Below are 15,000 nucleotides of genomic sequence, written 5' to 3' on the forward strand. Positions count from 1 at the left end.
AGAAGATAATCCCTCCCAGTTTTAGATGCTTATGTGAAGGTAACAATGGTGTCACAGGCACCTCAGCACTTTAGATCTTTTCTGGCTTTAGACAAGCGCTGAGGTAAAGATGCCTTCTGTGGATAGAAATTATTTCAGAAGGTATGAACCCCAACGTCAGGTAAAGCATGAAAACCAAGCCCTTCCACCCGCAGCCCCTCCTAAGGAAGCTGACCATGGAATCCTTCTTAAACTCTGGTTATAATTTAAGTAGCTTTTTAGTGAGCACACTGCTAAAATTTAATGACATGGAAAGATAGATGGCAGTTACTTATATACTGTGTATAAAGTAAAAAAAAAAATCTAATATTGAAAATGTAATTTCTCCATTTGATATTTGTAAGGAATGATATATAAAAAAATTACATTTCTTAAAAAAATTTCCCCTTACAACCAACAAGCCTGGAAGGCAGTGTACTAGAAGACAAACTGTAAGTAAGTTTTTTTTTTTTTTTTAAAAATTGAATTTTCAAACTTGCTGAAATATTGGAAATTTCAGACAAAAAGAAAACTTTAAGAAATGAGAATAATTTAAAAGTATTTCCACAAAAGAAACACAACACACAAGATAAATGCTTTGCATAAATTATCCATCCTGTGGCCAAAGCACTGTTATTTTAATATCATTAAGATTCCTTGAAAAATGCACTTGGGACAGCTCCTGAATGGGCATTCTGTCAGGTGTTTAAAAGAACTAAATAAGGTAAGTTTAGTATTCTGGGAAAGCCACACAGTCTGATACATCTAGTTAACTGCTACAGTAGCATTATCATCGCTCAGCAACAAATGGCAGTACATCCTGCCAATAGCACTAGGGTGACCTTTGCAATGCTGACTACTCCGTCAAGTCCCATCTCTGAGATGCAAGGCATAGACAGGAACAGTCTATTAACTGATGTAGGAACGGAAAACCAGAAGGCTCCAAAGTAACTCTGCTCTTACCACTCAGGAAAGAAGGCCTTCCTTTCCCTGAGGAGAGAGGGGCACACCATGCGATTTGGCTGAGCAGTCCATTAGCTTCCTCTATTCATTAGCCTTTTACAGTGGGAAACATCAACCCAACATTAAAAAACCCCTTTTAAAAAAGATTTGTTTATTTATTATATGTGAGTACACTGTAGCTGTCTTCAGACACAACAGAAGAGGGCGTCAGATCTCGTTACGGATGAGTCTCCATGTGGTTGCTGGGAATTGAACTCAGGACCTCTGGAAGAGCAGTATCAGTATCGCTGAGCCATCTCTCCAGCCCCAACATTAACAACTTCTACCCCAGCCGCACTTCTGTGAAATCCCAACAGGAGTGGAGTGGGAGAGATTGAGGAGTGGAGTGGAGAATGAACTTCAAAGACATGAGTTCTAGGTCAAGGGATGAAGAAAAAGCTGTTGATATTGTTTCAGAACTTTAAACCAATTATGACCTATTTTCATGGGTAGTGTCCAACCACTACCAAAAGGATCTGTCTACAGAATTCAAGGGGGCAGCAGCAATGGGTCAGGAGAACAGACTCTGTAAGGAATTGAGAAGTTTCAAATGTCACCTGGTGATAATCAGCCATGAAAAAACATGTTTTGATGAAAAAAAAAAAAAAAGTTAACTGTGACTATGGCAAAGTGACATGCTTAAACTTGATATTCTCTTAGGGATGCGCAGGCTTTGAAGCTCATAATAAACCTGAAATGGTTCTGTGGAATGTTAAGTCTTAATGTAGAAGGTCGGTGCCACTGTCATGCCTACACAGAAGTATGTCAACTTGGAAGTAGCTGCACTAAAGCTCCAGGGCACACAGAACAGAGAGTGTACCCTTTGATTGTATGCATTTTATGGAGAGTTCTACTTTGAACTCTAAGAGAAAGCTGCAGCACACCCCTGCCTAGTTAACACAGCTAAATATGGCACTATACCTTTCTCAAAAAAACATAAATGCATCAGAGAGAAAAGAGATGGTTTTAAACACCCTGGCACAGGTAAGGACTAAAGTATTTATCCTACATTCAACACAAATGCTATTTTAAAGAACCCAGTAATATCGCAGGGCGTGTGTCACCTTCTCTTCCAATTGTTCCCTTTACTATTCTAGTATTAAAGCTCTTCCCTCCCCTTGTATTAAAGATGTTTACTCTAATTCCCACTTGAAAGGTTTCTGGAAGTGCTAGTCACAGCTGTGTTGCTATGACCTTGTTGAGAGAGCAGACACACTGATGGAGGCGTCACTACAAGCTGCATCTACTCCTGATTGGAGACACGTGACTGACTAAGAGACTGGTAAGTGTTACTCTCTGGTCTCTCCTCCAATCCATGGCTTTTTCTGCAGTTTTGGAAGCAACTTAAGAGCTTGTTGTGTTTCCTACAGAGAAGGTTCCCTTCTGGTTTCTGACCCTGACAAGACACAGAGATCAACAAGACCCAGGACAGAACCCTAGGCACACCTTGGTCCCATTTACAGATCATCTTAACAAGATGCTCTTGTTTCTTGTTCCCACGGAAATCGATAACAGGATGACCTTCAATTTGAAATCCAAACCAATTAATTACCCGTTCTGTTGGAAATGTTGATATCTGATTTGCCTGGAGAATTTCAATTATGAGTAGCTTATTTCTTTTAAAGAGCCCCTTCAAAAAATATAGACTGACATTGAAAGCCTCAGCTTATACAATATAAATGATGTTTTCTTGAAGCAGGGATATACTATTGGCCTTGCACGAATTAGTATGGGGAAGTTTTCCCCATGTGGTCCATCTCTTCCTCGTGACATCATAATCAATGGGACTGGTAAATTATAGCAATCCCACAAAGATTCAGGGCCAAGATTTCACTGCTGAAGGTGAGGTGAAATGTTCTTTATACTGGTATCCAGCTTTTCATCTGTATCAATTATTGACACAAATCATGGGATTCTTTTCAGAACTTAGGAATTTTCTATTTCTAACTCTAAAATCCTTAAATCTCTACTTCCAACTCTAAAATTCTTATCCCTACTTATATTTAAATAATTATTATTTTATTCTGTCCATAAATTTGATTTTTCTTTGAATAGGATCATAAGGAAAAGGCTATACATCAAAAAATAACTAAAAGCAAAAATATATTTACTAAACTTATTCATTTTAATTGCAGGGGGAAAAATGAACTCAATCCATCCCAGTGGGGAATTCCCACAATGAATGATCACACGCAATGAAACTATTATCTTCATCCATTAAAATATTATCTAAACCAGAGGTTTCTATCTGGCAGCCAGTGGCTGAATATAGCCTACAGATGAGTTTTGTTTGGACCACACAGTTTTTTAAATATTTGAATATGTTGCCAAGATTTCAAAATCATGAGATTTCACATAAAAATTGTGTTTCTGGCTTCTCATTAAAGAAAAAAGGAGGTGATCTGGCAACCAGGAGGCCTACATTCTCACCTGGCAATAATTCTCTGGACCCCAGGACTGCCACCTCAGTGGTTAAAGGGATGAGCCTTCTGGTCTACCACAGACCCCACAGACTCAACCAGACCATTCTACTAGCTTAATATTCATCACCTCCACATGGGCATTCTAGGTAACTATTGGCCTTTGAACTTTCATATTCCAGAAAAGCTTATAGAATTGTTGCCAAAAGAAAAAAGAAAAAGGAAAAGAAAGGAAAAAAGAAGAAAAGAAATAGTTGTTCTAAAAACATATTTAAATATTTCACGAGTTTATATAATGAATGACAATGGATGCACACTTTATTTCCAAATATAGCTGATCCAGTTATAAGTAACTATGAGGCAGAGAAAACTCAATTTCATAACTTAAAACAAAATTTAAGTAGCAAATTTCAAATCTATAACCTACACTCATATAGTGATGCGTCAGACTTTTATACGGGTTTCCCATGAACTCCATTCTTCCTTGCAGCCTAGAAAGGATGCTCATATAAACTGCTACTCAGCTCTCCACACATCCTGATCCCTCATGTTTATACTTCCTTGCTGGAGGTATCATGTACACCTAAGTAAAAAATGGACCCTAATATGAAAATAGTATATATCTTTAAGACACATTGTAAGAAAATCAACATTTAAGATGCCATAACAAATACTAACCTTTACTTGGCCCCACTTGCATGCATCTGATATTACACTTAAGATAGTCATTACTGAGCATCCACAGAGTTATGACGTGATTTAAAATGGCTGTTCCTTAAAGCAGATCCCTACGACAGAGTTGCCATGCATTTCTAACCTTTGGCTTTTTTATTTAACTGAAAGGAAGTGCAAACTATTTATTTATAGTTCATAACTTCCAATCAACCATAACATCTCAGCATTTAAACCTATCAGTGAATTTTATAAACAAATTTAAATGCCCTACTTATCACTTTATCCAACCATATTAAAAACAGGTTATTTCTAATTAATTACTGTCGCCAAGAAAAACTTAGATCTCCAAACAGACTTTATGGAGTATGCTACGACTGGTCATACATCACAGTATCAGAGTATCAAGACTTAGATCACCCATAGCATACTGGCTTATAACCATGTCACACACCTGAAAGAGATGTTTCCTCTCTCTGAGAAAGGTCTTTCTTCCAATTGTCCTTAAAGAAAGGAATCACTGAACATACACTAAATATACTTCACAATCAGACTTTAATCTGACTCTGAACTCCTGCAGCTTGAAACAGTGGACAAAATCATAATGATCACACTGAATTCCTTAACTCCTGGGTGAACAGGAAAACAGGAAATATGCTAGGTCTGGGCACCATGAATGCAGTTCTAGTTGATACCCTAATGGCAGTGGTGCATTCCTTATGGGAAACATTCGTCCTAATTTCTATTATGTTTGAAATTTAAGCAATTAGAAACAGACACCTGGAACTCACTTATTAATTTATCTCTCCCCCCCCCCTTTTACACTTCTTTCAACATCATTTCTGAAGATGCCGCTTAAATTGATGCTCTCACATAAAGGGCCTGGAACCAGTGTTCACCATTTTCTTCTTTAAAACACCTTGCTAGAGTAGAGTGTAGGATTGAACCTATCTCATTTTTTAAGACTACAGTTTTATTTTTGTAAGTATACTTCTTTAATAATTAGTGATTAACAGTAGAGAATTAAAATAATAGTTCTAGAAAAACATTTTCTTTTTGTATCATTCCAAAATAGCTCTATAAAGAAAAAAAACAAAAGAAAAGAAAATCCCCTTTGCTGCCCAAAGCCTTTAGGTGTTCCTAATAACCCTTCAGGTAAGGTCATAATATATCCCAACTGCATATACAATGTCCCAAGCTTGATGGAGTTTTTATAATGTACAATTTTAAAAGATGAAATATAAACATAGATTAATGAATGTTTAATTTTATTTAATCTATCCTTATGGAGAGAAAAATACTGCTGTCCTTTAACTCCCCCTTTTCCTCTACTAGTCACTGATTCCTGCAAAAGAGTGTCCCAGTGCAGATGTGCAGAGCAGGCAGGCGTAGGAGCAGCAGGCTATCAGAATCTTCGGAGGCCAGGAGCCATTGCTTTATTAAGAAATTGTATAGAGTAGCTATTTACTCGAAGTCAGAGCAGCCAACTTTTTGCTTTCAACAAAAGAGTGTTTTTAATATAATGAACATCCAGGCTTCTCTTGGTCATGAGAGAACCTGGAATATATTATACATGCGTGAATGTGGCCGGGATGTAGGATATGGGATGTGCTTCCTATCAACAGATTAACACTTCATTTCTATTACTCTAATCTCACCACAGGCTGTGAACACTTTCTTTTTCTTATTTGAACAACAATGGTGCATGAAAAACCAAGCTGACAGGCAGGCTGGGTTCATTAAATGCACAAGGCCTTTATTCCCATAACACATCTCACCTGTATGAAGCCAGGGTTCTGGTTTCCAGGCTGCTACTGAAACAAGCCCTCCCAGATGTTGGACTTCTGACACTCCCTATCCCCTTTTTTGCATAACGTACAATAACGATCACAAATGAAACAAAAACGAGAAAACTCTTTTCCGTCATATTCTGTTTAGCACAAAACAGAACTGGCAACCTATTTTAAGATTTCACTCCCTCCCATGATCACTTGCCAAGGGCCTTCAGGAGAAGGAGGCAAGCTAGCTGTGAAGGGACAAGACAAGACATCACAGGCGAGAGCTCACATCTCAACGTGGTGACTCTTTCTTAGTTTAATTTTTACCTGGAATTTAAAACTTAAAAGCATGACAGTTGCTTCTAGAAAACTGCAGGTCTGTGGCTGGTGAGAATTGCAATTCACAAAACAAGAAACAACCACACCAGTTCTCAATCAATGACACCTAGCTTCGTTTAAAGAGCTAGGCTCCTATCTCTGAGGCAAGGCTCTATGTTCACCATGGCACAGGAGGAAGGAAGCATGCTTAGGAAATATATATATATATATATATATATATATATATATATATATATATATATATATATATATATATAAAATCTAAGGCACTGACCTATCCCTAGGGTGAGGATGCTTGCTTGTGGTGCTCCTTCTGTTTGTAAACTCATACACTCGTTGCATTTGAGGCAACTATTAATAAATCCCCAACATTCCCAAACTACATCATTTAAATGCCTTCGACCAGACAATCTAACAGTCCTACCCTGCCTCTGTGTCTCCATGTCATGTAGTATAAATGTACAACTGCATGGCAATACTAGATTTGTAACATTTGCAATAGAAAAGCAATAAGACTTTGTCCCAAAAGGCCATAGCAGGACTTCAGTTTCAGTTCTATCTGAAACTCTATCTTTATATATAAAAAAGAAAAGGACAAAGTAAAAACAGTATTACATATCGTCCTAGTAACCGAGCTGAGTCTGCGTTAGGTTCGACAGGAGGTCAAAAATTATCATGCTTGCAGGCATCATCACCGAAGGGAAACTCTCACGAACATACTCATAAAGTAATGTCGCAGCATCTTGCAGAGCAGCAACCCTGACCCTCTGCCCTGTGGAACCGGCAGAGGGCACATCAGTGGGTCATTCCCTTTCTCATGCCTACTCACGTGTGCCATACAGCCATCGTATTGGCATACCTCAGTGACATCTTCCTTGCTTGTAATTGTAATGGAAGGAGAGAACAAACATTATTAAAACTCTGCTAATGGAGCTTCTCATTTTAATATTAGTTTTGTTATTATGTTAAGCCAGCTGAAAGTAATTATTTTTGTCAGGTAAAATACTCATTATCCTGAAGTTTTTCTTTTCAAACCCCCAGTTCAGACACAATGATCATCAAATGTAAATCCTGAAGAATTGTCTGGAGTACTAATAGCCACCTTAATAAAGTTGAAAAGATCCACGGCAGTCACATACAAGCACACAGGTGAAATACCAGAAGTCATATCTTTCCAATTTACAAAAATGTTTTTGTTCTTGTTATGTTTAACAACCTCCATGCCTTTTTAAGACAATGAGTTAAATGCATTACATATAAAACAATGATGAATTCCCACATGTAGGACACATGTTTTAAATATCTGTTTCCTAATAGCGTGTTTATACTGGCCCCGCTACCATTTCAATTGTCCCTTTCAATGACTGAGCTCTTACTAGCTGTAGTTTGCCTCAGACACATCTCCTGATGGTCACCCTGTTCTTTACACCTTTCCTACTTCTAAGAAGATGTCCCTGTGTGGTGTTAAGTCCAAGTATATAAAAGGATAAATCTAAGAACAGCTTCTAGAGAAAAGGAAGCAAATTTTCTTTGCCTGCATCTTTCTCATACAGGTTAAGGGTCACACTGAACATCTATCAGCAGCACATGTGAGCGACAAGCCCTAGGTGTGCAGCTGCAGTAGAACAAGGGTACCCCCGTCACTGACGTGTGTGTATGTGAGGATGGCACCCCACTCCTGCACTTACCAGAATGGCAGATTGGCAAAAGGATGCCTGAGTAAATGGTTGTTACTTTCAAGCGCATTTTAATCCCTTTGCATTAGGCAAAAGAGAGGCAGCAAAACTAAGGAGGCGATTGTATAATGAGAGAAACAAAGGTAGAAGAGAGAAATGAACTCTATGAAAAAGGAAACAGGGAATAAGAACAAACTAACCTTGTCCTAAGGCCATTAGATAAATGTCTACCAGCCAAAGAAGAACAAGAGTCATAACTCAACACCCTTCTCTGACCAAACACTAAAGACAGCAGCGAAGGAGCATTATAGTTCCTAAGGATGGGTAAATAAGATGTCAGATGTGCTCAAGGGAATCCATGGTTTCAATGAGTAACTTCCTACAATTCAAAATTATTCTTCCTTTACGGAGAGAAATGAAAAAACTGATGGGCTTAATTAAAGAAAAACAAAAGGATATTATATTGTTGTTAAAGGATCGATTCTTTTTCTTAATTAGAATGATGATTAATAAGCGGAGAATTTGATTTCTGAACTCCCTGGTTTGAGTAAGGCATTGTTTGCCCGAAGTGCTCCCACTAAGGAAGGCTCTGACTGCTGAAGGAGACAACAATCTCTCATGCCTGCACCCCATGGCACAAAATGCTGTGTGCTGTGCCACTGCACTCTGCCCTCACCCAAGTCCAGTCCAGTCATAAATGTTTCACCGGAGGGTGGGGTGTACACTGTGAAGTCTGTGAGGTTTCCTACAGGGAAGGTACAAATTAAAAAAAAAAAAAAAGAATCAATACTTTTATTTATTTATTTTTTCCTATTCTCTAAACTTCCTTTTAAGCCCAGGGAGGGAGATGCTGTACAGGTCAGGCTCAGGGGGAAACGTGAGCCCCAGCCACAGCTCCAACATGATCTTAGTGATGCTATAGCACATGCTTTCTTCTCCCCAGGATAATTTTCATCCTGTCTCCTCTGTATCTTTACCAGCCTGTCTTCCAGGATTCTCCTTCTGCTACTTCTTTTGTTTCCACAACAGGACCTAAAGGCTGCTGCTCCCACTCTGCCCCTCTTCCTTTATTTCTCTTAAGCTTATGAGAAGTCAAAGTTCCTTGAGAGGGTATTTGACTCCCCTTTGCCTCTAATCCCAGGTGCTTCAGTGGATGAGGGGAACCTCGCAAAATGTGGACACCAGCTGCTCTCCTGGAAATAAGAATGGCATCAGCTTTGGCAGATGTGCGTGACATCAATCATTCCCTACGATCCCAAACACTCTTCTGGCCAAGGCCTAGAGAACAGTGGTTAGTGATCAGCAAACGTGTATCACGAAAGGCACAAGCAGATCTGCATGTGGAGCAGAACTCATGCCTCCACACATATCACAGTAGACTCTAAACCTTCCAAAGGAAGGGACTCCTGGGACCATTACATCCCATGTTCTTTCAACAACAACGAACAGTGAGTTCTAGAGAAAATGACTTTCACTGAAAAAGGTATCCCACGATTCACCAATTCAGTTCTCCTGACTGCACAGAGTTCTCTCTCTAGACTCTGGGGGAAAGCAGTCTCCACCTAATACAATTTAACCACTGTAGTTGACTTATGAATTCAGGGTAAAGGCAAGTTCCAATTTCCTCTCCTTATACTTTTTTTAATATATATTCTAGTCCTCATTACCACATTAGCCGTAGACAGGCATTACCTACATGTGCAAAGTCAAGACTGACCAGAACAATGCCCACTGTGTCTCCCTTTAAATGAGTATATGCAATGTAGAAGTTGGGAAAGAATTGAAACCCTAGGGATTTGTTTTTCACTGAAGTCTGTGACGCCATCTCACTATCTGTAACGGGCTGTTCCTTTGGAATCAGCTCCGGTGTCACAGCGACCTGGCAAACTTGAATGCTTTCACTATCACTGGAATCCTTGCAATCCTGCCTTGGCTGTGACCCATTCACTTTTGTCCCAACTTCCCAGAGATGGCCTGCTCAGCATGTAATTAATAAGGGAAGAATTGTCATGGCTCTTATCCCTGACATGGGTGTAGGAAGCTATGTTGTGTTGGAAGCCTAAGTCTGTCCTGCTATATTAATCAATTTCCATAAAGCTACTTGGTAACAGATAATAGAAATATTGAAAAAATAACTTCAAAATGATCTCCAACTGTGCTTAAATTCATTTTAAGTGCTATGAGTTGGAAATAAGTTTTAAGTTGGTGAATGAGTTTATACATGTGTATACACATCTGAGGATCTATCTGTACATACTTAGTTACAATAACACACACACTGGGTATCATACACACAAGGCCTACTACATTCCCATTTCACTACACAGTAGTACACAGAGCTGTTAAGTGAAGTCTGCATTTTAACACCAAGTTGGAAGTAAAGGCTGACACACAGGTACTCACCTCGTTACTACAATTTTGAATTCAACACTGCTATGACAATTATCCGAATACTCTGACTTGAGTGCTACAGTATTAAGATGTCAAGGATTACATTTTAATTTCAGTATGTACCTCTCATTAACATTTCAAAACTAAGCACATCATCTCTCAAGTTAGAGGATCTAAAACGGAGGTGGCTGCATGCTAATTCAACAAGCTAAAACTATTTGCCACCAAATATAAACACCTATTTTAACATAAGGGTAAGTCTGGTCAAGTTAATCCTTTTTAAGTAAGCTGTGATTACCCAAATACACCAACTATAAGAAGGAAATATTAAAAAGGAAGAAGGGGAAAATAGAGAGGGAAACCTAGAAATGGATGCTGCCTCTCAATGAAAGTCATTTTCAAAGGCCATTAACTATCAACTGCTTTACTCATAGCTCTGATTAAACAAGACTGCCCAACCTATGTAGAAGGGACGTCTAGTTCTGAGGAGAAGCTTTAGAATAAAAACATATTGCTGGAACTACAAAGAACAACCTGGCCACAGCACACAGTGTAGATGTGTGACAAACAAGAAATGTTGGATGTGAATCTTTAAAATTGTTAAAGAGATGTTCAAATTATTTTTGGAGGGTTAGGAACCAGGAAAGAAAACACACATCATTTCCATTTTAACTACAAATCCTATGACTGGAACTGGGTTTGTCCTCACGGACTGAAAGCAGTAAAAGAGTACTGGAAGAGAAATTTGTATTGAGTGCTCTTGCAAGTGAATTCCAAAAATGCTATTATACGTTTCTTATATATCTTTTAATCATTTCTCAGAGAAGTGCTAGGTTTTACACTCGTCAAAAAGTTTACTCTGTCCTATCTCTGGTGAGCAGATGGTCTGGTATTAATGTAAATCACTGATTTAATTTTTAGCCTTCTCGATTTTGTCCCTCACCTATCTAGAAAATGATTTCTCTGGTGATAACTAACACATCACGCTAATGAGAGAATCTAATACACAATAGAAAAATGTCACTACTAATAATATTTGCATGAAGTTAAATAAAGCAACTGTAAGAGAATGTCAGACAGTTGTTCTTTAATAAGACACAGTTTCACAATGAAATTATGTTGTTAATTTTGTTACATCATTGGGTGAATCCTAAATTACTCCATAATGATGCACAGCGTCATTTATAATTCTAACTTAGGATTTCACTCTCCTCTGAAAAGAGACCTTATTAAGGGATCTGCATTTTATTTGAAACAGGTTAAGTATACCTGGGCAATAATAAAAGGTATAAACACCTCTGGTAATACGGGAAAAGTGTACTATCACCATTACCTGTACAGTATCATTTCTTAAAAAGATTTCAATTAGATCAAACTATACCCTCTCTTAGAGGAAGCTATAAAGATTTTATTTGCTACTTTCTCAAATACACAAACATGTACAAAATAGGTAGAAAAATCAGCTTCCAAAGTATGATTTAAAAAAAAAAAAACCTTCAAAAAGCAGCCTCCTTTCTCCCTACCACCTCCCCATTTGTCTTTTAAACAATATCTTAGGAGAGTATCCTGAGAAAAATAACCTTTGAGGCTTTAGGATATAAGGAAAAAGAGAAAACGGTTTTGGACATTATCAATTCATAACTAAATCCAGAACTCTCAGTTACAAAAGTCAACAGTTACATCTTTCAAGGCTCTCAGGTATCTGTCTACAAGAAAATGCTACGGTTCTAAACAACAACAACAACAACAACAACAACAACCACGAATCACACTTTGATTTTAAAGAAAATAATGGAAGGTAGGGTAGTGAAGTCAGTAAGTCCCATTTAAAGCTTTAAGGGGAACAGACTTAACTCCACTGAGTCTGAGTCAAATCATTTGCTAATGTTAGATAAAAGGAAAGATTTACAGTTAAGGAAATCTAACTTCATTCAGGGGAAATGCAAGACACAGATTGCCCCATGCCTCTGCCTAGCTTACCTTTAGAAGACACAGACCTAGATTATTAAACTTCAGTGTTCATCAGACATTCCCAAGCATACGTTTTTCTGTAGCTAACACCATATGTGGTGAGTTCTCCACAGCTCAGTCTTTAAACATCCTATACTGTCTCTATTAGTCAGTCTTGTCCAACACTTAACAAGGTAGTCAAGGAAACATTAGTTTTTATTCTACTATAGAAAATGGTGAAAAACTGTATATAACAGATTTCATTCGCTCCATTAGCTAAATTTTTACTTAGAGATTAAAATAATCAAGCAGAAAAGCCTCTTTTATCCTAAAAAGTTAGATATATAGAATTCGGCATACTTGATTAAATTTAAAAAAAAACTTTTTATCTTTAGCAAAAGCTGGCTTAATGTGGGTAATGAAACTATTATTCTTCAAAATTGTTGACTTTAAGGGAGCATTTAAGGAACTATCACACACACACACTCACGCACACACATGCACACACTCTCTCCCACTCATACACTCTGAACCAGCACTGCTGATCCACTACACATAAGGAAGACAAACACATTAAGCATGCACAGCACAGACTTACATTTAGACAGACTTTGAATTTAAGACTACACAACCTGAAATGGCATCCTGAAAGAGAAAGAAAAGCATACACACACACACACACACGCATGTAAACACATACCCCCTCTTTTACGGCTTCCAAAATGCACAAAAGGTAAATATTTAGTAACTGTGAAAGTCAATGGGAGGCTAAGCATCACTACCAACACCAAAATGAAGAAACTACAGTAAAATGGTCTGATCACAATACTGCCTCAGACTGTGATCTCCATCCTTTGTCATGGTGCTCTGTGTGATCATCTGCTCATAAGCACAAATGCCTTCCCTGTGTGTTCACTCTCCTCCCAGGCACTGATGCTCACCATACACATGCATTCACACAGGTACATACAAAACACATCTCTGTAGCCCCATAAACAAGCACACAGGAAACACCACGGTGGGCTGACCCTACAAGTTTCTCTATGAGAAATTTAAATTATTTCTCTAATTCTGACCTATTTTTGTGTAATTTGCTTTTATTTCTTTTAATCCTAAATTTTTTCCACCACTTAAAGTCTCCTTAGATGCAAATCTACTTGGAAATGGGCTAGTGCCCAAGCAGCAATCTAACACCATCTATGTGGTTCAATAGCCATTTATCAATTGATCATTATCTCTATCTGTTTTATTAACTCTTTTTTCACTAGAGGGAAAAGCCTAAAGCAATGTAACCTTTCAAAGCATGCATGTGCGTACACATGCCACTAACTCAAGGGAAACCCGGGTTGGGGAGATCTCAATGTTAAAGTGGGACACACATTATTAGGTTCTAAGGTTAGTGAAAACACGCTCTGTTCCAACCACAAGAGAGCCACCCAGATAGAAAAGTGCTTCAGAAAAACACCTCGCAAAGCTTCTGGAGACACAAGGAGCATCTCTGTCAGACAAGAAAGGAACTTTTCAGGAAAAAAATAAAAATAAAAAGGATTACACATAAAGAGTTGCTTACTGGGTTTATGTTGATTGCATTTAAATCCCAGCTTACTGGATCAGCAGTTATCAGGGTCCCTCTACAGGATGTCAAAATACACCTTATTCAAATACATTTCTCCTATCTAAAACTGGTTGATAAAACTGTTTACCAATTAAACGTTACAAGAGCCGGGTTTTATGCACTCTCAGGCAAACGTTATTTCTAAACTTGTGACAGTTTACAGCCTTGAAAATTGTTTTATTTCATTACCAAACATTTAAAAATCTACCCCAAAGTATTCAATTTCCGCGAACTCTCAAATACAAAAGAGATCTATTAAATAGCAGCTGCAGTTATTTTAAACGCGTGGGGCAAGACTAATCTTTAAACAACCGCCATCAACTTAACATCCCAGTATATTTGTCAGTACTACTTTGGTGCTGCATGGATGATAAACTAACTCTTGCTTTGTATGGGTTTGGGGTAGGCTTCTGAAAAGCAAGACGTGTCTAGGAGGGAGGCACCAGGGAACTTCCCTCCCTCACTTGAGCACAGTCCAAGAGGAAAGTTTCTGGGTTGTTTCCCCTTCGCTTCCTCTTACCCTCGCTCCCCCGCGGAGCCGGAGAGCCAGCAATTGTGCAAGAGGAGCCGGGCGCGCAGGGCGCAAATCACCGAGCGCTTGGTACGGACGGCTGCGGGTGATTAATTATCCGTCCGCTGCCCTGGCGCTCTCCGGGCGGCTCTCCCGGCAGGGTAGCAACCGAGCTGCCGGCGGCGGCTGAGCGAGAAGCGGCTCTGAGAGAACGCAGGGGCCGCGCCGAGTGTGAGTGCACCGCGCCGGACGGCGGACGGCGGGCGGCGGGCGGGTGGCGAGCGGAGCAGGCTGCGCCGCGGCCAGGGGAGCACGGGGAGAGTGAAGCCAGCGAGAGCCGGAACGGAGGCCGAGAGCAAGCGGGAGCGCAGCCTGCCGCCCTTCGGGTTGACCCAGCCGGCAGGGAAGCCTGCACAGCCTCGCTCAGGTCTGAGTCCAGCTGCTCCAGACACCAGAAGTCAGACCGGCTGCTGTGAGGGGCCAGCGCTGTAGGACTGCTCGCTTGCAAGACCTACTTCGACACTGCAGACACTTTGCCCAAGTCTTTCACATAGTCAGAAAGATACATTTGTTGAGTAGTGGCTTTTTCTCTTTTTAGCGGGAAACAAAGAAATAAATTAAGGCTTCG

General features: G+C 39.3%; 1 protein-coding gene across 5 annotated transcripts in view; it reads right to left on the reverse strand.

Annotated features, from left to right (window-relative positions):
• Positions 1–15,000, reverse strand: part of Bnc2 (basonuclin 2) — a 401,863-nt gene that overhangs the window by 257,655 nt on the left and 129,208 nt on the right. The gene's annotated exons all lie outside the window — the stretch shown is intronic.

The sequence above is a fragment of the Mus pahari genome, chromosome 6 (assembly GCF_900095145.1).
Source record: "Mus pahari chromosome 6, PAHARI_EIJ_v1.1, whole genome shotgun sequence".
NCBI lineage: Eukaryota > Metazoa > Chordata > Mammalia > Rodentia > Muridae > Mus > Mus pahari.